General features: G+C 29.3%; 2 long non-coding RNA genes across 3 annotated transcripts; both read left to right on the plus strand.

Annotated features, from left to right (window-relative positions):
- The first annotated feature begins 367 nt into the window (after positions 1-367).
- Positions 368-8,198, plus strand: LOC130677771 (uncharacterized). The gene is made up of 4 exons (XR_008991700.1): positions 368-382; positions 4,627-4,745; positions 6,808-6,926; positions 8,008-8,198. It is a non-coding gene; the product is annotated as an uncharacterized LOC130677771 (long non-coding RNA).
- Positions 8,199-8,751: 553 nt separating this feature from the next.
- LOC130677712 (uncharacterized) lies at positions 8,752-10,905 on the plus strand. Of its 2 annotated transcripts, XR_008991696.1 has the most exons (4): positions 8,752-8,825; positions 8,896-9,016; positions 9,089-9,267; positions 10,596-10,905. It is a non-coding gene; the product is annotated as an uncharacterized LOC130677712 (long non-coding RNA). The 2 variants fall into 2 exon arrangements; XR_008991695.1 differs by having other exon boundaries at positions 8,766-9,016.
- The last annotated feature ends 14,036 nt before the right edge of the window (positions 10,906-24,941 follow it).

Consider the following 24,941-nt stretch of genomic DNA (forward strand, 5'->3'; position numbering starts at 1 on the left):
AAACTATCAGTTCAGCCAATCAGATGTAAATCGATTCCGAAACATCTCACAAGATCGATTTTTTACTAATAGTCTTAAAGATGCATCGTCAAGTTTAATTTATACGTCATCAAAAATCGTCATCTCGACATCTACTGGTCGAGAACAGATGGACAGTATAATTGATTCAAAGCTGAATAAATATCATCCAGGATAATATTGACACATATATTACAAAAGAGAGTTGACTCTTTAGTACACAAAAACTTATTTTTAAACCAGCGATAAATATTTTTGTTGTTTTGATGATAAAAATCAGTATAAATAGTCAATGTTTTTTCTAACAATCGATACTTTGGATTTACTTGACAAGATCGAGCACTCGACTATAGGATACTCTCGAGTAAGTTATAAATATTTATCATTATTATTATTAATTAAGAACAAAATTTTAAATTTTATTAAAATCTATCCCTATCTGTATAGATCGATATCTCGAAAACTATTGATCGAAACTCAATTGATTATGAGCCAAAATTGATCTTTGAACCTTAAGCTTAAAAATGAAACCAAGAACGGAACTTTATCTCAATTTTTCTAGGAGTTATAAATTATTTAGTTTCAGATTCGAAAATTGAATTTCCCAAAAATTGCCCGCTACTTATATGAATCTACATAGATCGATATCTCGAAAACTATCGATCGAAACTCAATTAATTATGAACCAAAATTGATCTTTGAACGCTAAGCTTAAAAATGGAACTAAGAACGGAACTTTATCTCAATTTTTTTAGGAGTTATAAATTTTTTAGTTTCAGATCCGAAAATTGAATTTCCCAAAAATTGCTCGCTACTTATATGAATCTATATAGATCGATATCTCGAAAACTATTGATCGAAACTCAATTAATTATGAACTAAAATTGATCTTTGAACCCTAAGCTTAAAAATGGAACTAAGCACGGAACTTTATCTCAATTTTTCTAGGAGTTATAAATTATTTAGTTTCAGATTCAAAAATTGAATTTCCCAAAAATTGCCCGTTATTTATATTAATCTACATAGATCGATATCTCGAAAACTATTGATCGAAACTCAATTAATTATAAACCAAAATTGATCTTTGAACCCTAAGCTTAAAAATGGAACTAAGAACGGAAGTTTATCTCAATTTTTCTAGGAGTTATAAATTATTTAGTTTCAGATCCGAAAATTGAATTTCCCAAAAATTGCCCGTTATTTATATGAATCTATATAGATCGATATCTCGAAAACTATTGATCGAAACTCAATTGATTATGAATCAAAATTGATCTTTGAACCCTAAGCTTAAAAATGGAACTAAGAACGGAAGTTTATCTCAATTTTTCTAGGAGTTATAAATTATTTAGTTTCAGATTCAAAAATTGAATTTCCCAAAAATTGCCCGTTATTTATATGAATCTACATTGATCGATATCTCGAAAACTCTTGATCGAAACTCAATTAATTATGAACCAAAATTGATCTTTGAACCCTAAGCTTAAAAATGAAACCAAGAACGGAACTTTATCTCAATTTTTCTAGGAGTTATAAGTTATTTAGTTTCAGATTCGAAAATTGAATTTCCCAAAAATTGCCTGCTACTTATATGAATCTACATAGATCGATATCTCGAAAACTATTGATCGAAACTCAATTAATTATGAACCAAAATTGATCTTTGAACCCTAAGCTTAAAAATGAAACCAAGAACGGAACTTTATCTCAATTTTTCTAGGAGTTATAAATTTTTTAGTTTCAGATTCAAAAATTGAATTTCCCAAAAATTGCCCGCTACTTATATGAATCTACATAGATCGATATCTCGAAAACTATTGACCGTAACTTAATTAACCAAAAAGGAAAATTGTTTCCTTGAACCCTAAGCTTCAATTTGAGCCCAATCACGACCTTTAGTCTCCATTAGTTCCGTAGTTAAAAATAGTTAAATCTTACAAAAAATTAACACTTCAAATACTCAAATTCCGAACTTATAATTTCAGTAAATCATTAATAAATATTGAAAAAAACCATGTCTAAAATATTTATTATAATTCTACTCATTACTCTCCTGGCTATTGGTTCTGATGCACTCGGGCGAAGTGGATACGTAAGTATAAATAAAGTTATCAATTCATTATTCGTTTTTTGTTTTTTCAAACATATCTCGTTTTCGCCGTACGCATTTTCGGTATATAGGGGAGGGTGGGGCAGAGCGGCCCCCCTAAGCCAATTATTATTTTTTGTGGCTTTCAACCATAAGATCACTTTACTTTTGTCCTATTTCGAACAAATTTATGGACATCTTGCCAAAATTCTGAAATTTTTTTTTTTTTTGTGGGGCAGAGCGGCCCCCCTTCAAAAAGTGATAAAAAAATTTTTTTTTTCGTTTTTTTTTTTTTTAATTGTTTTCATCATTAAGAAAGTATTTCTTTTTCTTGACAACTATTTTTGGTTTTATATTACTCGAAAAAAATTTTTTAAAGCGTAAAAAATCGTTCACTCTCGATTACCTTAATTACTAATTGTTATTTAATAAAAAAAAAAATCAATTCTATAATTTTACTTTATTTAAAAAATTTATCAACTAAAAAAAAAATTTAATTTTTATAAATTTTTAGTGACCAAATTTGCCTCTTACATAAAGAAACGGCCGAAAAATATGAAAAAATAATTTTTTCGGAAGTTTCGGCTGGTCCATTTTGCCCCAGGTGTTATGCGTAGGGCTAGAAATGTGGAATTATAATAATTTTTTTTTAATTTGACGATAAAAATATGAAAAAATCACTTTTTCAAAATTTTGGGCTTGTCCATTTTGCCTCAAATGTCATGCGTAGGGGTAAAAATGCGCAAACAAATCGGATTTATAGTAATTAGTCGAAAAAAAAAAAATTTTTTTTTTGGTCAAAATTTCAGGGGGGCCGCTCTGCCCCACCCTCCCCTACTTTGCTTATAATTTAACTTTTTGTTATTTTAGAATAAAAAATCGACCTGGTAAAAACACTATTGAGACGAAAAATTTTCTTAAAAATCTGGCTGCTGATACTGTAGACTTTGGAATGTTAATTTGGATTAATTTAAAAATCACTCGTGTTTCATTGAAGTGACATTTGCATGTAAACAAAATAAAAATTTAGAATATTATGTATAACATATATGTAATTTTTCTCAGCAATGGAAATAAATTTGAATGTTTTATTTTAAAGTGTAATTTTATTTTTAAAATCTATTACTTTCAAGAAAATTGAGATGAAAAACGCGAGTGGGTTTAAATCAACGATTTGATAGTGAATATTTTTCGTTCACGGTTGATCAAGTTTCGATCAAAAGTTTTCGAGATATCGTTCCATATATGCAGTGAAAGATTTCGGGAAAAACTCAAATTTTATTTTATACGGAACTTTTAAAATTCATAACTTCTAGGAAAATTGAGATTAAGGCTCTCCGTGTAAAAAAAATTTGTTCCAAAAAGATTCCAAAAGAGTTCTGCATGTGGAACTTCTAAACATGAGACAGATTAGAACTTCGAATGGAACTTTTTTGGAACGTTAGTCATTTTGATGGTAAATAAAAAGTTTTTATGAGTGAATTTAGAGTCAAAAAAGAACGTTCTTAGAAATTTTTTGAATTTTAAACGGACATTCAAAAAAAGTTCCATAATCACCACTTTTGGCCTTTTTCGAAAGCTAAAAAAGACGTTCCAAAAACATTCAAAAATGGTTCAAAAATCGTTACTTTACAACCTAATATAGAACTAAAGTAGATGTTCCAAAAACATTCCAGAAAAGTTCCAGAATCACCACTTTTGACTTTTTATGGACTAAAAAAGGCGTTCCAAAAACTTTCAAAAATCACTTCTTTTGCATCTTTTGTAGAATAAAGACGTTCCAGAAACATGACAAAATAGTTCAAAAATCACTACTTTTGAATTTTTTATAGAACTAAAAAAAACGTCCATAAAAAATTCCAAAAAAGTTCCAAGAACGTCCTTTTTTGACTCTAAATTCGCTCATAACAACTTTTTTTTTACCATCAAAATTACTAACGTTCCAAGAAAGTTCCATTCGAAGTTCTAATCTGTCTCATGTTTAGAAGTTCCATATGCGGAACTTTTTTGGAATCTTTTTGGAACGGGTTTTTTTTACACGGGTCGTTGTGAGACTCAAATTGAAGGAGAAGGTTCAAGGAACAATTTTTGTTTTTGGTTGATAGAGTTCCGATCAATAGTTTTCGAGATATCGATTCACATAGATAGAGGAAGATTTTTGGGAAATTTCAAGTTTTATTGAAATGAAACTTCAAAAATTAATAACTTCTTGAAGAATTGACTTCCGTTTTTGGTATCATTTTAAAGCTTAGGGCTTAAGGATTATTTTTGGTGAAAATTAAAAAAATTTTTGATCGATAGTTTTCGAGATATTGGTCTACATAGATAAATATATCATCAAACATTAGCATCGCTGCATCACCGTATCTCCTGATCGGAAACGCATCGATATATTAGTCTTATAAATTCAGAGCTAAAAATAAATCTGTAAAACAATATGAGCCATATTTTTCAAACTCACATCAGTACAGCAGCTTCATTGTTTCGTAATATAAACAAGACATTAAATTTATTTTTAGCGAATGATAAATATTTTTGTTTTTTCTTTGATAAAAATTGCTATAAATATCAAATTTTTTTCAATGATCGATACATTGGAATTATCTGCGAGCTTCAAACACTCCACTTATACTCTCAAGTAAGTAATAAATTATTATTAGTTGATAAAAAATACTTTGATTTTTCTAAAAATTTACCCTACACGGAAAGAAAATTATGGGAAGTTTTGCTATGCATTATGGGAATGGTTCCCATAATGGTATGGGAATAGTACCTATACTACTATAGGAATGGTTCCCATATATTATGGGAACCATCCCCATTATAGTATGAGAATAGTTCCCATACCATTATGGGAACCATTCCCATAATGATATGGGAACCATTCCCATAATGATATGGGAATGGCTCCCATACCATTATGGGAACCATTCCTATAATATTATGGGAACCATTCCTATAATATTATGGGGACCATTCCCATATCATTATGGGAACCATTCCCATAATGGTATGGGAACCATTCCCATAATGGTATGGGAACCATTCCCATAATAGTATGGGAACCATTCCCATAATAGTATGGGAACCATTCCCATAATAGTATGGGAACCATTCCCATAATGGTATGGGAACCATTCCCATAATGGTATGGGAACCATTCCCATAATGGTATGGGAACCATTCCCATAATGGTATGGGAACCATTCCCATAATGGTATGGGAACCATTCCCATAATGGTATGGGAATCATTCCCATAATGGTATGGGAATCATTCCCATACTATTATGGGAATGGTTCCTATATTGGTATAGGAACTATTCCTATAATATTATGGGAACTATTCCCATAATTTTATGGGAACCATCCCTATAATATCATAAAATTTTTTTTTTGCACAATAGTGTAGAAATTTCCCAAAATTTGAATTTTCTTGAATGTTTTGTGCTGACAAAAAATTCTTGTTAAAAATTTTAATGTTTTTTGCGAATACGATTTTTTTTTTCAATGTTTGAATTTTTGTTTTTATGTTTAATAATATTTCTGTGTATTGTAGAAGTGATTACCACATTTCTTTAAATTAATTTTTTCATGATAATATGGGAACCATTCCCATAATATTATAGGAATGGTTCCTATAATAGTATGGGAACTATTCCCATAATATTATGGGAATGATTCCCATAATAGTATAGGAACCATTCCAATTGCATTATGGGAATCATTCCCATAATATTATGGGAATAGTTCCCATACTATTATAGGAACCATTCCCATAATATTATGGAAATGGTTCCTATAATTTATGGGAATGGTTCCTATAAATTATAGGAATTATTCCCATAAATTATAGGAATGATTCCCATAATATTATAGAAAGTATTCCTATAAATTATAAGAACCATTCCTATAATTATAGGAACCATTCCTATAGTGTTATGGGTATCATTCCCATAATTATAGGAACTATTCCTATAATTATGGGAAACATTCCTATAATTATAGGAACCGCTCCCATAATTTATGGTCGTAATTCCTATGATGGTATAGGAAAAAATTTCACAAAATTATGGGAACCGCTGCCATAATTTTTTTTCCGTGTAATCTATATAAATCGATATATCGGATACTATCCATCGAAGCTTGATCAAATAGCAATGAAAATTTTTCCTTGAATTTTTTTCTTTTTTTTGAGCCCAATAACGAGCCTTAATCTCAATTTTTCTAGAAGTAGTAAATTTATAAAATTTCATCTGAAATAAAATTTGAAATTTTTAAAAAATCTCTCTTTATCTATATGAATCCATATCGATCGATATCTGAGAAACTATTGATCGAATCTTAATCAAACATTAATTGAAATTAATCCTTAAACTTTCTTCTTTATTTTGAGCCCGAAATCGAGCCTTAATCTCAATTTTACTAGAAGTTATGAATTTTTTAAGTTTTCATTCCAGATTCAAAATTTGGATTTCTCAAAAATCTCGTTCTATATCTATATAGATTTTTATAGATCGATATCTCGAAAACTATCAATCGAATCTTTATCAAACATAAATGAAAGTTGATCCCTGAACCCTAACCTTTAATTTCAGCCAAATCCTACCCCTTAATCTCAATAATTTCCGTAGTTATTAATTTTTTATAAATAACAAAAAAAAAAATATTAAATATTTGATCTCAATAACTTCGATTTCAGTTAATCGTATATTATCTTTCAAAAATCATCAAATCATGTTCAACTTATTCCTGGTTATGTTATTTATCGCACTTCTGGCCATTGGTTTAGCTGCTAGATGCGGTGATCTGGGTAAACCCGTAAGTATAAATATAAATAAATATATTCGTTAGAAATAATCAATTATCTATTCTCTTACACTGTAAAAAATCCGGAGTGAATTCGGAGTGAAATAAAATCCGAATTCACTCCGCATTTACTCCGCCACTCGGAGTTCTGGAGTTTTTAAAAAAATCACTCCGCGTGCGGAGTGAATTGGGAGTTTTTTTTTAACGGAGTGATCTCGGAGTGACGCGGATTTTATTTCACTCCCAATTCACTCCGGTCCGGAGTTTTAATACTTAAATAAATTTATATTAATTTAGATGAAACTGCTAAACAATATGTGTGTGTGTGTGTGTGTGTGTGTGCGAGTGTGTGTTTGGATGTGTGCAGGTGTTTGTATGCGTGTGTGCAAATGCGCGCATGTGTAAAAATTTGTGCGTGTGTGCAAATTTGTGCGTGTGCGTGTGTGTGCAAATGTGTACGTGTGTACAAATTTGTGCGTGTGTGCAAATGTGTGCGTGTGTGTGCAAATTTGTGCGTGTGTGCGTGTGTGCAAATTTGTGCGTGTGTGCAAATGTGTGCGTGTGTGTGCAAATTTGTGCGTGTGTGCGTGTGTGCAAATTTGTGCGTGTGTGTGCAAATGTGTGCGTGTGTGCAAATGTGTGCGTGTGTGTGCAAATGTGTACGTGTGTGCGTGTGTGCAAATTTGTGCGTGTGTGCAAATGTTTGCGTGTGTGCAAATGTGTGTGTGCGTGTGTGTGCGAGTGCGCGTGTGTGCCTAAATATGTATGTGTGTATGTGTGTGCATATCAGCTGATCAATAATGTAATACGCGAATTTTTACTTCGATTTTATTATGTAGAGTTATATTTTATTAATAATATTTTCAAAACTCCGCTCCGGAGTGAATTTTACTCCGGAGGGATTAAATTAATAAAAAATAATCTACTCCGCGAAAACTCCCCTGTGGAGTGAATTTCACTCCGAGGGGGGTGAATAATTAAAAATTCATTCACTCCACATTCACTCCGGATTTAATCAGCATTCACTCCGCAATTTTTTACAGTGTATGTGAACTGGTTGGATTATTTATAATCATAATATTTCTTTTTTAAGTGTAATGCATACACAGGATCAGGATGTTGCAAGGGCTTTGTTTGTGCCGCAGGAACTTGTGATTTTTCAAGCTCTTCATGGGAATAAATAAATTTGTACCATAAGAGTTTTATGTTTATAATTTAATTATGATGTATTCAAGTAATAATTTAATTGAATAAAAATAAAAACTCGAACTAAAATCTACAAAATATGTGTCATTTTTATTTTTTAACTTTCCTAGTAATTAAGGACATGAATTACATTTTTTTTTTAATTTAATTAAACCAAAAATTCATAACTTTTAGGAAAATTGAAATTATGGATCATCGTTGGGCTCTAAATTGAAGTTTAGGACTTGAGAAACAATTTTTGTCTATGGTTAATCAAGTTTTGTTCGATAGTTTTAGAGATATTGATCTATATCGATAGATATATCATCAAACATTGGCATCGCCGTATTTTCTGATCGGAAACGCATCGATATATTCCCGGGACAAAATGATCAAACCTGATCAGACATGAACAGGCATGAGTCTTCAGGCCTGATCAGGCATGAAAAATGACCACGCCTGACCAGGCCTGATCAGGCATGTTCAGGTCTGATCAGGTATGTTCATGTCTGTTCATGCCCATCCGGGTAAAAAAATTATATATAAAAAATGGCCCTATATAATTATATATAATTATGTATAACTATATTCAATTATACATGTATATAATTATTGCTATAAAAATAAAAAAAATAAAAAATTCGGGCGTGTGCAGGATTTGAACCGAGGACCTTGCGCTCGAAAGTGTAACTCGCTACCCACTGACCTAAGAGATTTAGTTGAAAAGTAAGTTTCGTATGAACTTCAAGTAATAAAAATCTTATACGTGATGGATTCTTGGTCAACAAAATTTTAGATCTATGAGCAGACATGAACAGCCATGAACAGACATGAACATATATGACCAGGCATGGACAGGTATGATCAGGCCTGACATACATGAACAGGCATGGTCAGGTCTGATCATTTTTTCCCGGGTGAGTATTATACATTTAGAGCTGAAAATTAATAATCTGTAAAATAATATGAGCCACATTTTCAACTCGCAGCAGTACAGCAGCTTCAATTTTTCGTAATATAAACAAGACATTAAATTTATTTATTTTTAGCGAATGATAAAAATTTCTGTTTTTTTTTTGATAAAAATTGCTATAAATATAAAATTTTTTTCAATGATCGATACATCGAAATTATCTGCAAACTTTAAGCACTCCACTTATACTCTCAAGTAAGTAATGAATTGTTATTATTATTAATTTTGAAAAAGTACTTGAAATTTTTCGAAAAATCAACTTCAATCTATAGAGATCGATATATCGGAAACTATCCATCGAAAGTTGATCAAATCGCAATAAAAAATTTTCCTTGAACTTTTTTCTTTCATTTGAGCCTAATCCCGTCCCTTAATCTCAATTTTCCTTAAGGTTATAAATGTTCGAAGTTTCATCTAAAGTAAAATTGGAAATTTTTCAACACGGAAAGAAAATTATGAGAAGTTTTCCTATGCCTTATGGGAATGGTTCCCATAATGGTATGGGAATAGTACCTATACTACTATAGGAATGGTTCCCATATATGATGGGAACCATCCCCATAATAGTATGAGAATAGTTCCCATAATGAAATGGGAATGGTTCCCATAATATTATAGGAACCATTCCCATATCATTATGGGAACCATTCCCATAATGGTATGGGAATCATTCCCATATCATTATAGGAACTATTCCCATAATGGTATGGGAACTATTCTCATACTATTATGGGGATGGTTCCCATAATATATGGGAACCATTCCTATAGTAATATAGGTACTATTCCCATACCATTATGGGAACCATTCCCATAATGCATAGGAAAACTTCCCATAATTTTCTTTCCGTGTACGTTCTTTCAATATCAAAATTAAAAATATGCTTAGAAAAATCACAAATTACACGTGATTGTATTAATATTTTTTATTATGGAATTGGTTATTACAGTTTATAAAATTATTTTGAAATTCTGATACTAAATTGAAAAAAAAAAAAAAAAAAATTAGCATAAATATGTTATCGGTTCATTTAGGTACGACTCCCATACCCCCATTCTCCATATGATTTTTTTTTTTTTTTTTTTTTCAAATAATTCTGATTTATGACGGATCCATAATCCAAAATAATAATTAAAAAAAAATCAGTAAATTTTTATTTTTTATAATCGTTATGAAAATATATATTCAATTAAAATTTTGATATTTTCATTTTTTTTTTAAATTATTTTATTTTTAATAAATTTTGAGAAAAAAAGTGTAGGAGACTGTTTTTTTCATCTAACTTGTCGTGTGAAACTATTTGTCAGTATTTTGTATTAAAACTTGAATTTTTTTTTATGCGCCCATTAGCTTTAGGCACTACTTTTCAAAAGCTAAAAGGGCGTATGTCTTGAGATACGCCCTTTTAGCTTAGGGATGCCCAAATTTTGTTCTTTGCAGATCTTTGCGTTTCGAAAAATTTCAAAGCTAATTGCAACAAAAATTTTTTTATAATAATAAAAATAATAATAATTTTTTCACAGTGTTGTACAACGACAGGCCAAGTTAATTACTGGGCACATAAAAATTAAGAAATGGGATAATTATCGTACTAGAAAATATTTTCCATTTATTTTATTCCAGCGATTAAAAGATTCATTTGATTAATTTCGATTTACATACAATTCTATCTATATCAATCGATATCTTCGAACCTATTAGTCGAATCGAAATGAAGTATGAATGAAATTTGAAGAGGAAGGTCTAAGCTTTAAAATGAGAGCGAGAACGAGCCCAAATCTTGATTAGTTTCAAAGTTGTACGATTGCCAATAAACTTCTTGTTTTATCCAAATCCTCAAGGACAAACTTATTTTCAAATCCCATCCAATCGTGTCATTGCACAAGATAATCACTCCAGACTCCGCTAATAACAATGATTATTTACAAATTACTCAAGTATCCACGGTAGTTGGGCGCAGATTTCTCTCATCTGTACCTCGATTGTTTTATTTTTCAACCCACTCTTACTTCTAAACCATTTTAGTAAATTCGTGTTTAGTCTGTCCCTTGACGAGAAAAACTGACTGAGCTACAAAATTATTTCTTCATATTTTCAGTAGTTTTCAAAATTTCCATTAGTGACGATAACATTTTCCTAAATTTTGGAAAAATAAATTTTCTTTTCAATTTTAAATCTTTTTGACTTCTTAATTTATAATTAAAAATCAGATCAAGGCTTTTTTAGATAGAAAATTTTCTGCTCTACAAGAAAAGTCTCTTATCATTTTCTCCTAAATTTGATATTTTCAAAGTTATGGCCGATTTTCCAAAGTACTAATTTCGAAAATTAGAAATCCGAATCCGAAATTCACGGAAAAGTTCCCTAAGTTTTAAACTAGTTGACAAAAATAAATGAAATCGATATTATTGATAGGAAATTTTCCGCTCTACAAAAAAGGTCTCTTATCATTTTCTCCTAAATTTGATATTTTCAAAGTTATGGCCGATTTTCCAAAGTACTAATTTCGAAAATTAGAAATCCGAATCCGAAATTCACGGAAAAGTTCACTAAGTTTTAAAGTAGTTAACAAAAATAAATGAAATCACTATTATAGATAGGAAATTTTCCGCTCTACAAAAAAGGTCTCTTATCATTTTCTCCTAAATTTTATATTTTCAAAGTTATGGCCGATTTTCCAAAGTACTAATTTCGAAAATTAGAAATTCGAATCCCAAATCCACGGAAAAATTCCCTAAGTTTTAAACTAGTTGACAAAAATAAATGAAATCAATATTATTGATAGGAAATTTTCCGCTCTACAAAAAAGGTCTCTTATCATTTTCCTGAAAACCAAATATTTTCCAAGTTACAGCCGATTTTCCAATCTAATAATTTTACCAACTCGAAACTTCGACTTCCCAATTAACCAGTACTTTTTAATTACTTTTGACACCCATCCTAATTATCAAATTACCTTTTCTTTTACAGTAATTGTTAGGAAATTTTCCGCTCTACAAAAAAGGTGTCTTATGATTTTTCCCTAAAATGAATAGTTTAAGAAATATCAGGCGTCAAAGTTAAAAAAACATTGAATTGAAACAGGCTCAAGTCCTTGACCGACCGTGAACTCAAACTAAGAGCGTGATTCCCCCGTTGATTGGCGTTGGCACGCAACACCATAATTCTCTGATTACAGATATTACTATTACTATTGCCATAGCTATTTTTTTAAAAAATAACAATGTCTTTGAAACAAACGGAAATGGAAAATCCAACTAGAGGATCATTATTTTTTATGAGAAACAAAAATAAAAATACAATAATTTACGACGTAACGCTTGAAATTGTCTAAGGGCGAGGGACAAAGGAAATTAATCATTGTCTTTTTTTTGTCATTAATTTAAAAAAACAATCGGATCTGATCCGATAAATTTATTTCCCACAAAAATTTCGTTATCTTCGCTTATAAATGAATTAAAATGGCTCAAGATTTTTTTTGCAACTCGGACATTGGGAAGAAAATTTTGTGGACTACAAAAAAGGTCTGATTGACTTTTTCTCTGAAATTGATTATTTTTGAATTATGACTGATTTTTGTAATCGGAAATTTCTAGGAAAATCAGAATTTTGAAACTGAGATTTTTAATCGGGTGTAAGTTCCAGAAAAATTAGAGAAAATGCATGAACTTGGAGTGTTTTGGATAGGAAATTTAGTCAGCTACAAAAAAGGTATCTTATCAATTTTTCCTAAAATCAATAATTTCCAAGTTATGGCCTATTTTGAATTTATTAATTTTTCCAAATCAAAAATCTAAAAACTCCGTTACTTTGTCATCTTTAATTGGTCATATTTTCAAAAATAATCACAAAAAATCTATAAAAAATGAGTGTTTTGGATAGGAAATTTCCCGCCCTACAAAAAACTATCCCAAAATTTTCCTCCAGAACCTCAACATTTTCCTCAATCTGCACTCTAAGCATTCGGTACCAAAAAAAATCGAATTTCCCCATAAAGAAATTTTGTCAGTCAAGGACGTGAAAGGTCGCTCTAGTTCATCGACCCCGTGTCTATAAACATAACAAACAGGTCTGATTAAACCCGTATGTCGATCAGAATCGCTTAAGACTCGTCTCTAAGACACTAATAATAAAACGATAATTCTAGTTGATCGTTCACGCATCACCGATCAAGTACTCGCTTACAACTAGTAAGTACACTCTCGTTCCAACACTTATTACCAAAAAAAAATAACAAAAACTAGAGAATCCGGTCTCGCTGAATCGAGTTGACAAAATGGCGTCATGACAGTCCTCTAGTAACGCCATCTAGCGGCTCTAATTTAAATCAAAACAATGAATACAGATATTGGGAGTGGGATAGAGGTAAAGTTTGAATCGAAGGTGGAGTTTAAGTCAAATTAAAACGGTAGTGGAATTTTTGCGGTAACAATAAAAATTAATATGAAATAAAATGAAAAAACGGTATTGTAATTAAACCTTTATACGGAAGCGTATTACGCTAGAAGGTATGTAGTGTGTACTTTCTTGAGTATTAAGAATAGTTATAAAAAAAAAAAAAAATATCTGAGGACACTGGTCACGCTTCATGCCAATTTAACTCTGCACGCGCGGGCAATTTCTAACCAACGAGGATTTTAAAACATTTTTTTTCATTTTTTTACTTCCCTGTGCCCGATGAGAAAAAATTTAATAATAACAACAAATTAGTCACGTATTCTAATGACATACCTTATGGTAACGTTATCTACTATTGTTGTTATTAATTTGATTCATTTCAGTAGAGTTATTTTCGGAATTGGGATTTTTTAATTTGGGAAGAAATTGAAGGAAATCTAATGGCTGGAGAAGAAAATTTTGGAGTAGTTTTTTTCAGGGCGGGAAATTCCCTATCCAAAACACTCATTTTTTATGTATTTTTATTGATTATTTTGGAAAATATGATCAATTAACGACGACAAAGAAATGAAATTTTTAGATTTTTGAAATAGAAAAATTAGTAATTTGAAAAAACGGCTGTAACTTGGAAAATATTAATTGTAGGAAAAATTGATAAAAAACATTTTTTGTAGAGCAGAAAATTTTCGATCCAAAACACTCATTTTTGTATATTTTTGATTAATTATTTTGGAAAATATGATCAATTAACGACGACAACGAAATGAAATTTATAGATTTTTGATATGGAAAAATTAGTAGTTTGGAAAAGTGGCCGTAACTTAGAAAATATTAATTTTAGGAAAAATTGATAAGAAACCTTTTTCGTAGAGCGGAAAATTTCCTATTCGAAACACACATTTTTTATATATTTTTACTGATTATTTTGGAATATATGACCAATTAAAGACGACAAAGAAATGAAATTTATAGATTTTTGATATGAAAAAATTAGTAGTTTGGAAAAGTGGCCGTAACTCGGAAAATATTAATTTTAGGAAAAATTAATAAGAAACCTTTGTTGTAAAGCGGAAAATTTCCTATCGATATATATTCTTAAACGTAATTTTTTTACCATAAGTAAATGACTAATCGCACTACGAATATAATCCTCATACCACAGAAATTAAAATATGGAATTATAAATTTGAAAATTAGTTACAATTAAACTAATTACGATTAAGACTCGTCATTAGTCTTATATCATAGATCAGATTTTCCGCTACAATTTTCACAGCAACATTGTCAAATTTCGTATTACAGAACTCGAGATCCTGTGTTACAAAAAAAAATTTGAACGCCTGAATTGTTTCATATATTTTATTTATATTTTTATAATAATAACAAGGAATAATAAAACAATAAAAATATTAAGGGGAAATAAAAAATACGAGTATTGTATGCCCAAGCGAAACGGATCGAGAATGAAGATAGAAAGAAGAATAATCGGTATGAATTTACCGTGAAAATTTCTACAGCCACTAACTCTTGATCCCTCTTTTTTCATATTCCCTTTTATTTTATTCCTCGCGTTGATTTTGTTTTATAATACAGAAAAAAGATATAAATAATATTATTTCATCTTGTGTTTATTTTTTTGTGTAAATAATCAAGGTGAAATATTTATTTTAATCTTGCAGTGATAAAGAATGAGATTCCTTAGAAAAAAGGATGTTTTATTACCATGTTAAAATATACTTCCATATCTCCTTGGTATCAAAAGTTCAATGTCAATATAATTTGGATGGTTTAGAAAAATTTTCAAGTTTTTCCATACCATGATTTTTTATGATTTTTTTTAATTAACCACAAAAAATATAATTATTGGATTAAATGAATGAATTACATGTGTTTTGGATAAGAAATTTTCCGCTCTACGAAAAAGGTTTCTTAACAATTTTTCCTAAAATTAATATTTTTCAAACTACGGCCATTTTTCCAAACTAATAGTTTTTTCAAATCAAAAATTAAAAAAATCCTATTACTTTGCTGTCTTAAATCGATCGTATTTTCCAAAATAATCAGTCAAAATATATAAAAAATGTGTGTTTTGGATAGGAAATTTTCCGCTCTACGAAAAAGGTTTCTTAACAATTTTTCTTAAAATTAATATTTTTCAAACTACGGCCATTTTTCCAAGCTAATAGTTTTTCCAAATAAAAAATAAAAAAAATCAATTACTTTGCTGTGTTAAATCGATCATATTTTCCAAAATAATCAGTCAAAATATATAAAAAATGTGTGTTTTGGATAGGAAATTTTCCGCTCTACGAAAAAGGTTTCCTATCAATTTTTCCTACAGTTAATATTTTCCAAGTTACGGCCGCTTTTCCAAATTACTAATTTTTCCATATTAAAAATCTACAAATTTCATTTCTTTATGGTTTTTAATTGGTCATGTTTTCCAAAATAATCAGTAAAAATATATAAAAAATGTGTGTTTTGGATACGAAATTTTCCGCTCTATAAGAACAGGTTTATATTCATTTTTCCTAAAACTAATATTTTCCGAGTTACGGCCACTTTTCCAAACTAATAATTTTTCTATATCAAAAATAAAAAAAATCCTATTACTTTGCTGTCTTAAATCGATCATATTTTCCAAAATAATCAGTCAAAATATATAAAAAATGTGTGTTTTGGATAGGAAATTTTCCGCTCTACAAAAAAAGTTTCTTAATAATTTTTCCTAAAATTAATATTTCCCAAGTTACGGCCACTTTTCCAATTACTAATTTTTCCATATCAACTATCTAAAAATTTCAATCCTTTATCGTCTTCAATTGGTCATATTTTCCAAAATAATCAATAAAAATATATAAAAAATGTGTGTTTTGGATAGGAATTTTTCCGCACTACAAAAAAGGTACTCTGTCCATTTTCCCTAAAATTAATATTTTCCAAACTACGGCCATTTTTCCAAACCAAAAATAAAAAAAATCAATTATTTTGCTGTCTTCAATTGGTCATATTTTTTAAAATAATTATTAAAAATATATAAAAAATGTGTGTTCTGGATAGGAAATTTTCTGCTCTATAAAAACGATATTATAAATTTTTCCCCTAAGACAGCTAGTTTTAAAGTTATTTTCCATTTTATCCGAAGAATGTTATAATTACAAAAATAATTATATTTTTTCTCTTATAATATGTAATTACTACAGCAAATAAATCTGCATCATGCGTGTGTATATACTTGAGTACCACCTACAATTGCATGCACACTAAGCCAGTATATATTTATAAGTATTATTTAAATGCAAACTCTCATTCTCATTTTCATTTATAATTATCACGATCGTGACCACTCTTTTATATTTTTTATTTCTATTTTCATAATTTCTCCCCTTCACACCTCACTCCAGAGTTTTATTAACTGATAATTAAGTAAATAATAAAAAAAAAAAATTCTTCACTTCCAAATTATATTTTTAGATAAAAAACTACATAAGAATTTTTTTTTTTTTTTTTTCTATATTGGGAAAGAAAATTAACAGTAAGGCGGCACATTATAGACAAGAATATTTATTTATGATCTTTTAAGTTCATCGTCCTCGAGGTGATAAAATTCCTTGAGGAAAATATTCTGTTTAGTCTCTAGTCCGATCCGAGTAGATTCTTGTTTCCAGAACTGGAATCACGATACCTCTGATTTATTACTTTCTAAGTTATGTTTCAATAAGATATTTCTCATTGATTAATTTTCAATGAAATTCGGGTAAAGTTTCCGTTGGATTTTTTTATTTTTGTTGGAAGAATTCATAGCCGGGTAGTAAAAGTGGCTGTAGTGAGAAAAATATTGAGTTTGAGGGAAATTTATAAGAGACCTTTTTTGTAGAGCGGAAAATTTCTGATCAGAGGTGCAAATTTTATGAATTTTAATGAATTAGTTGAGGACTTATGATTAATTAAGTATTCCGTAAATTGGGAATATGAGTTTCAAATTTTCGAAATTAGTACTTTGGAAAATCGGCTGTAACTTGGAAAATATTAATTTAAGGGAAAATTTATAAGAAACCTTTTTTGTAGAGCGGAAAATTTTCTATCGGAATTATGAGTTTCATTTATTTTAGTTCATTAGTTCAGTACTTACGATTAATTAAGTACTCCGTAATTTGGAGATCTAAAATTCTAATCTTCGAAATTAGTACATTGGAAAATTGGCTGTAACTCGGAAAATATTAATTTAAGGGAAAATTTATAAGAAACCTTTTTTGTAGAGCGGAAAATTTTCTATCGGAATTATGAGTTTTATTTATTTTAGTTCATTAGTTTAGAACTTACGATTAATTAAGTACTCCGTAAATTGGAAATTTGGAATATCGGTCATAGCTAAAAAAATATCAATTTTAGAGGAAAATGATAAGAGACCTTTTTTGTAAAGCGGAAAATTTCCTATCAAAATTAACAATTTCGTTGATTTTTGTCCATTAGTTTCCAGCTCATGACTAAAGTATTCCGTAAATTAGAGATTTGAAATTAGAACTTTGGAAAATCGTTCATATCTCAATAAATATGAACTTTAGGAAAAAATGATAAGAGACCTTTTTTGTAGAGCGGAAAATTTCCGGTTGACTACTTAAATTTTATTAATTTCAATCAATTGGTTTCCAACTTATGACTAGTTAAATATTCCGTAAATTGGGGATTAGAAATTCAAATTTCCGAAATTAGAATTTTGGAAAATCGTTGATATCTCAATAAATATGAACTTTAGAAAAAAATGATAAGAGACCTTTTTTGTAGAGCGGAAAATTTCCTATCAGAATCATTAACTTTGTTCATTTTCGTCAATTACTATCCAACTTATGACTATTTATGTATTCCGTAAATTAGAGATTCGAAATTAGAACTTTGGAAAATCGTTCATATCTCAATAAATATAAACTTTAGGAAAAAATGATAAGAGACCTTTTTTGTAGAGCGGAAAATTTCCTATCAGAATCATTAACTTTGTTCATTTTCGTCAATTACTATCCAACTTATGACTATTTAAGTATTCCGTAATTTTGAGAAAAAATCTATAACACCTTTTGTGTGGAACAGAAAATAATTTATATCCGAAAAAAAAAGTAAATATTCCAATACAATATTACAACCGCGAGGCTAAAAATAACTAGCCCATCAACTAGTTTCTTATTCTGGAATCCAGCGGAAATAACTCATTGGTTGTCTTAGGATTAAAAAAAAAAGTAAAACCAGCTCGATGAGCCAACGCACTCGTCTCCCCTTAACTCAGCTCACTTGTGAATTTACATACGCAGATAAACTACACTAGTAAACCTTAACTGGAGCTCATGATTGCTCCCTTACTTACTTGGTCACTATTTTTTTTCTCTTTTAATCCCTTGGTTCAGCTCCTCCTTATTCTTATTTTTATTTTTCAATTCCTTCTTATTTTATTCGCTCATGAACGTGAGCAACGAGCTATGCTGAAGAATCTTGTATCCTCTCGACCGCAAAAGCTGTAGAAAATATTCACTAAGAATTAAAATAAAATTCCTTAACTCTAGCTGGCGCTCAAGCTGATGGTGAAGTTCGAGTTGGAGGTTGAGGTTGAGTCTATGCCAGAGTTGGAGATGTTAGAGATCCTGGAGATTTAAACTCGCATTGTTTCCAGTGTCATTGATTAAACTGATTATTATTTTTATATTTTTTACGGACAAGTTCAATGCACGTATTGAGGATGGCGTAACGAGTAATTATTTTTTTATTGACCTCTTTAGATTTTTTGAGCAACGGGTTTTAGTTAATTGTTACAAAAAATACTATAAGATTTATTTTTATTACGGTTGATACAACTCAGGAACCATAACGGCCTTATTTTTTTTTATTCATGTGAGTTTACTTTAACGGATGTTATATTTGAGCTTATGTAATTCAAAAAATTTTATTTCATATAAGGGTTTTGAAAAGGAAATTTTACGCTCTACAAAAAAGGTATCTTATAATTTTTTTCTAGAATCAATATTTTTTGAGTTATAATTTATTTTGTAAAATAGAAAAAAATATAAAGCAAAATTTTTTAGATTATTGCAGGGCCCAATAGTAATGCCCAGTATAATTTTTTATACTTGAATAAGGCCCAAAAGACAAAATGGAAATTTAAGCCCTAGAAAAACAAGGCCCAGATTGACAAATAAGTCCCAAAATTTTATGAGGCCCAAATTAAAATATAAGTCCCGAAAAACATTTGTTTGAGATACAGGTGCAAGAATCAATATGAAATATAATTACCTGGATTTTAAATAAGGCCCAAAATTGATAAATAATGCCCAAATGGGCCAATGAAATTGAAGCAGTAAACTAAGGCCCTAATTGAATGAAACCCAAAATAAAATATTAAAAATCTAACATAAGGCCCAAATTTAATATAAGATTCAAATTTAAATAAGGCTCAAAATGTATAAGATTTTAAAAATCGATAATGAGGTGTCACAACATCATTTAACATTAATAAGGCCCGTAGTCCACAATACAAACTGATCCCAGAACAAGACCCAAAGTTAAATAATAAGACCCAAAATGATCATGGTTGATTAATTTGTACACTAACAATCCAAATTTATAATAAGTCCCAAAAACCCGGAATAGGGTTTTTAAACTCACCGCCAGGCCCAATCATATCTTAAGTCTCAAAATACATAAGGCCCAAATTTAAATTAAGGCCCAAAATATTCAATATAGGTTATAAAGATCTCCATCCCTGCACAACACTAACAATGGACAAAACCCAAATTCAACGTAAGGCCCAATTTTGAAATAAGGCCCAAAATTATTTTTCTCTTCATAATACAGGAACACGATCGATAAATTATATAACAAGTCCCATTTTCATCATAAGGCCCAAAATGATAGTTTTTAACATTGAATCATAAATCACTTTTTAAGAATAATAATAACAGTAATAACACATGTATATTAATGTTTATACAAACCAGTACTTTTATTTATTCAGCTACAATAATTTATTTGTAAGAGTGAATATCTAGCAAAAAGTTAAATAAAACAAAAAGACTTAAAAGTGACGTGAGACTATTTAAAAGTGATGAAGAATAACTGTACTTAGAACTTACACTCGTACTTACTCGTTTTACTTCTATACAATATATATATACACATATTTGTTGTGCGAGCAAAACAGAAGGTCAGATTACTCAGATCATTTGTAAATGTTTCACACGGTGTCTTGTATTCAATTATAAATCAAAAAAATTATTTCTCTTAAAAAAAAAAAAAAAAAAAAATATTACATATTACATATTTTAATAATTAAATCTAGAGTACGGTATTTTTATTACAAAATTAATTGGATTAATTAAATTATATTTCGTTCCATTATCAAGCCGAACAATAGACGTGATAAATTATAAATATATATTTATATATATTAATTATTCTTTTAAGATTAATATTGATCGCAAGATTTAAGATTAATTATTATTTTAATAAACAAATGGAGATTTATAAATAAATAATTGCGTGAAAAAATCTCACGCTTATAAAGAAATTGTTTTTGTTTTTGTTGTTGTTATTTAATGTTGTTTTTATACTGTTATGTCAGAGTTCGAATCACTTAGATAATTATACTATTATACTTTCTGGAAGTAAAACTTTTTTTTTTAATTAACATAACAGTATCGTTAAGATAAATTACAGGTAGTAATTTTATTATTCAAAAGATTTTTAAAATAATATAACGTAGTTTTTTTTCATTTAATAATAACAGTAGTTTAAAAAAAAAATTTTTCGGTTTTTTGTTCTTATCGTATAAATTTGGGCCTTATCGTGAATTTTGGGCCTCAGTGCCCATTTTTGTTCTTACTGCGGCTATTTGAAATTGCATATCAATTCTGCGCTTTTTAGTTTTGGGCCTTATATGCGGATTATGTCTGAGTGTGGGAATAGGGCCTTATCGCAGATTATGGGACTGATTAGAGTTATTGTGCCTTAAAAATTCATTTCCTTGCAGACTTTAGAACCTCGTATTTGAGTTGGGCCTCATTGTAAATGTTGGGCCTTACTATGCCGTTGATTTCTCTTTATGGGCCCATCCCCGCATTTTTTATTACTAAACATCATTTTTTATTTTCTTCATTTAAAAATAGAAATACTAATTATGGGCCTTATATCATTTATTTGATACTCATCAACTTTTTGGGTCTTGAGTTCTCGAATAGCGGTTTTGTATTTTATTTTTAAATACTGTTATCTAAACATAAGCAAGAAAATTTGGGCCATATTCTGACCATTGGGCCTTATGAGAAGATTTTTTAAATTCTAGTTAAAGTAATTTTAAATTAGTTTTTATTTTCTTTACAGGGTATAATTTTGTATTTTGGGCCTTATGGGTGTGTTTTGGGCCTCAAGTTCAAATCTAATATTCACTTGGTTACACTTTTTAATTGATTATCAAAAAGTAATAATCAGGTCTCATTTTATATTTTGGGCCTGACAACGTTTTCTGGGCCTCATCGAATTTTTGGGCCTTACCACACTTTTTGGGTCTTATGCTTGGATTTTGATGTTTTTTCGCTGCAACAATTTTTAATTTATTAAAAAATTTTATTTAGAGCCTTGTTTTAAATTTTGGGCCTTATACTAAGAAAATTTGAAAAAAAATTCTTCCTGCAAGTAATGAACTACTTGATATTGATAATAAAAATCGAGACAGTGATACCAATAAACCGGAAGTAATGAAAAAGGGGTCAGTAGCGCTAACTGTATTAATTGCATTTCTTATCGTCCAATAAGTATTTAATTAATTCAAGTACAAATGGTAGCAACGTAAATTATTTGATAACAACGTCTACAATAATTCTCAACCAACAATAAGACAACAACATTAATCGGCTATTGCTGCTGATGTTGGTGATGATGAAGATAAAGATGGCGATGATGATGCCAAGGTATGGAACCGTTCCAACGAATGACTCAGATGAATTGCCGTATGGTGGGTGTCTTTATGTCCGATCTATTCTATCATCGGCCATAACACTTAACTCTAACTTCTATGTCCGGAAGTTTTAACTCTCCTAACCTACATTCACCTCACTATATATTATATATAATATAAATATATCACTTTTTTTATATTTGTTTCTATACTTATTTTTATTTACTGCCGGCAATGGAAAAATATTTTAAGTATGAAATTGTTTGATTTATTGGATTACGCTGACGTTAATGTTTTTTTTCATTAAACGGATTCCGATGAAAATGGAATTATTTTTTTAAATTTTATATCGATCGACAGAAAATTTTTTTTGGATAATTTCAAAAATGGAATATTTCGAATTTTTCGAATGATTACGAATTTTTAATGATTTATTAATTGATAGATATTTTACGAATAATTTAAAAACTGCAAAAAGATAAATAATTAGAATTTTTTAACGTATTCGATTTTTTTAATAATTCGAATTTCGTCTCAGTTTTCGAATTATTCGGAAAATTACTAAGAATTAGAATTTTCGAATAATTCCGACTATATATTTGTAAACATTCAAATTTTTCCAAAAGTTCGAATTTTCGAATTATTTGAATTATTTTTCAGCCTGAAAACTTTAGAAACATTATTAATAAATCGAATTTTCGAATAATTTCAACTATTTGCAATTTTTCGAATAATTTCATTTTTTGAATTGTTCAAATTTTCTAATACATAAAAGTCTTTGTCAGTTTCCGAATAGTTCAAATTTTTCGAATATTTCTAATTTTTTGAATAATTCGAATTTTCGAATTTTTTTTCAGTTTACGACATCCAAACATTCACTAATAATCGAATAATTCCAACTGTATATGAACATTCGAATTCTTTGCCAGTTTTCGAATAAGTCGAATTGTCTAAATTATTTGAATACTTCGAATTATTTTTTAGTTTACGACATCCAAACATTCACTAACAAACGAATTTTCGATTTGTAAACATTCGAATTCTTTGCTAGTTTTCGAATAGTTCGAATTTTTCTAAGTTTGAATTTCCGAATAATTTGAATTATTTTTCAGCCTGAAATCTTCAAAAACATTATAAAATAATTCGAATTTTCGAATAATTCCAACTATTTGCAATTTTTCGAATAATTGCATTTTTTGAATTGTTCAAATTTTCTAATACATGAAATTTTTTGTCAGTTTCCGAATAGTTCAAATTTTTCGAATAATTCGAATTTTTCAATTATTCGAATTTTCGAATTATTTTACAGTTTACGACATCTCAAAAATTACTAAAAATTCACATTTTCGAATAATTCCAAGTATTTGCAATTTTTCGAATAATTGCATTTTTTGAATTGTTCAAATTTTCTAATACATTAAATTCTTTGTTAGTTTCCGAATAGTTCAAATTTTTCGAATAATTCGAATTTTCTCAATTATTCGAATTTTCGAATTATTTTACAGTTTACGAAATCTCAAAAATTACTAAAAATTCACATTTTCGAATAATTCCAACTATTCGAAATTTTTCGAATAATTTCATTTTTTGAATTGTTCAAATTTTCTAATACATAAAATTCTTTGTCAGTTTCCGAATAGTTCAAATTTTTCGAATAATTTGAATTTTTCAATTATTCGAATTGTCGAATTTTTTTACAGTTAACGACATTTCAAAATTTACTAAAAATAAGAATTTTCGAATAATTCCAAACTTGATAAATAATTCGATTTTTTCTACGCATTCGACAGTTTTCTAAAAATTAGGGGAGAGTGGGGCCAATGGGCCTCTTAAGAAATAAGGGCTTATATGTAATATAAATGTCAGCCCATTTTGCCCCACTCCCCCCTATAGTATGTCAAATCGAATAGTAATATTCGATCGAATATAAATAATTCACGCGCTTTTGATTAAAAAAAAATTTATTCATATCAATTTTTAATGAAACGATAAATCGATTCCATACATCGAATAATACTATAAGTATACATATATATGTATATATCTATCTATCTAAAGAAATATGGATGTAGGATTAAAGTAGCGGAGATTGGCAGTTTTATAAATTACAATTCACACTTCCGTATACTCTTGAGTAATTCTATTTGATTGGCGTAAAATCACACTTAATCATTATTTTGCCTTTTGCTCTTGCCGTCTACACTTTCCAAGGATCTATCCATCAAATTCATATAGATCATAGATCGAAATTTACTGTATTCTCTCTGTAGTACTCCACTACTCTAGTACTTTACCAGCAGTACAGAGCACGAATGAAATACCCAAACCCAATTTAGCATTATCGAGAGAGAGTCCGAGCAGACTAAAAGGTTTTATGCCGCCTTAGCCTGTAGCTTCTGCTGGTCTCTACTCTGAACTGTGGATTTGATGCCCGATGGGAATAAGTAAGTTAGTAAGTGAGGAATGATAAAATGTTTATATTTAATATTTCCACTGGAGAACCGAGATACGAGTACCGTACGGTTGTGAATTGAAT

Source organism: Microplitis mediator, chromosome 11 (assembly GCF_029852145.1).
Source record: "Microplitis mediator isolate UGA2020A chromosome 11, iyMicMedi2.1, whole genome shotgun sequence".
In the NCBI taxonomy this organism is placed as follows: Eukaryota; Metazoa; Arthropoda; class Insecta; order Hymenoptera; family Braconidae; genus Microplitis; species Microplitis mediator.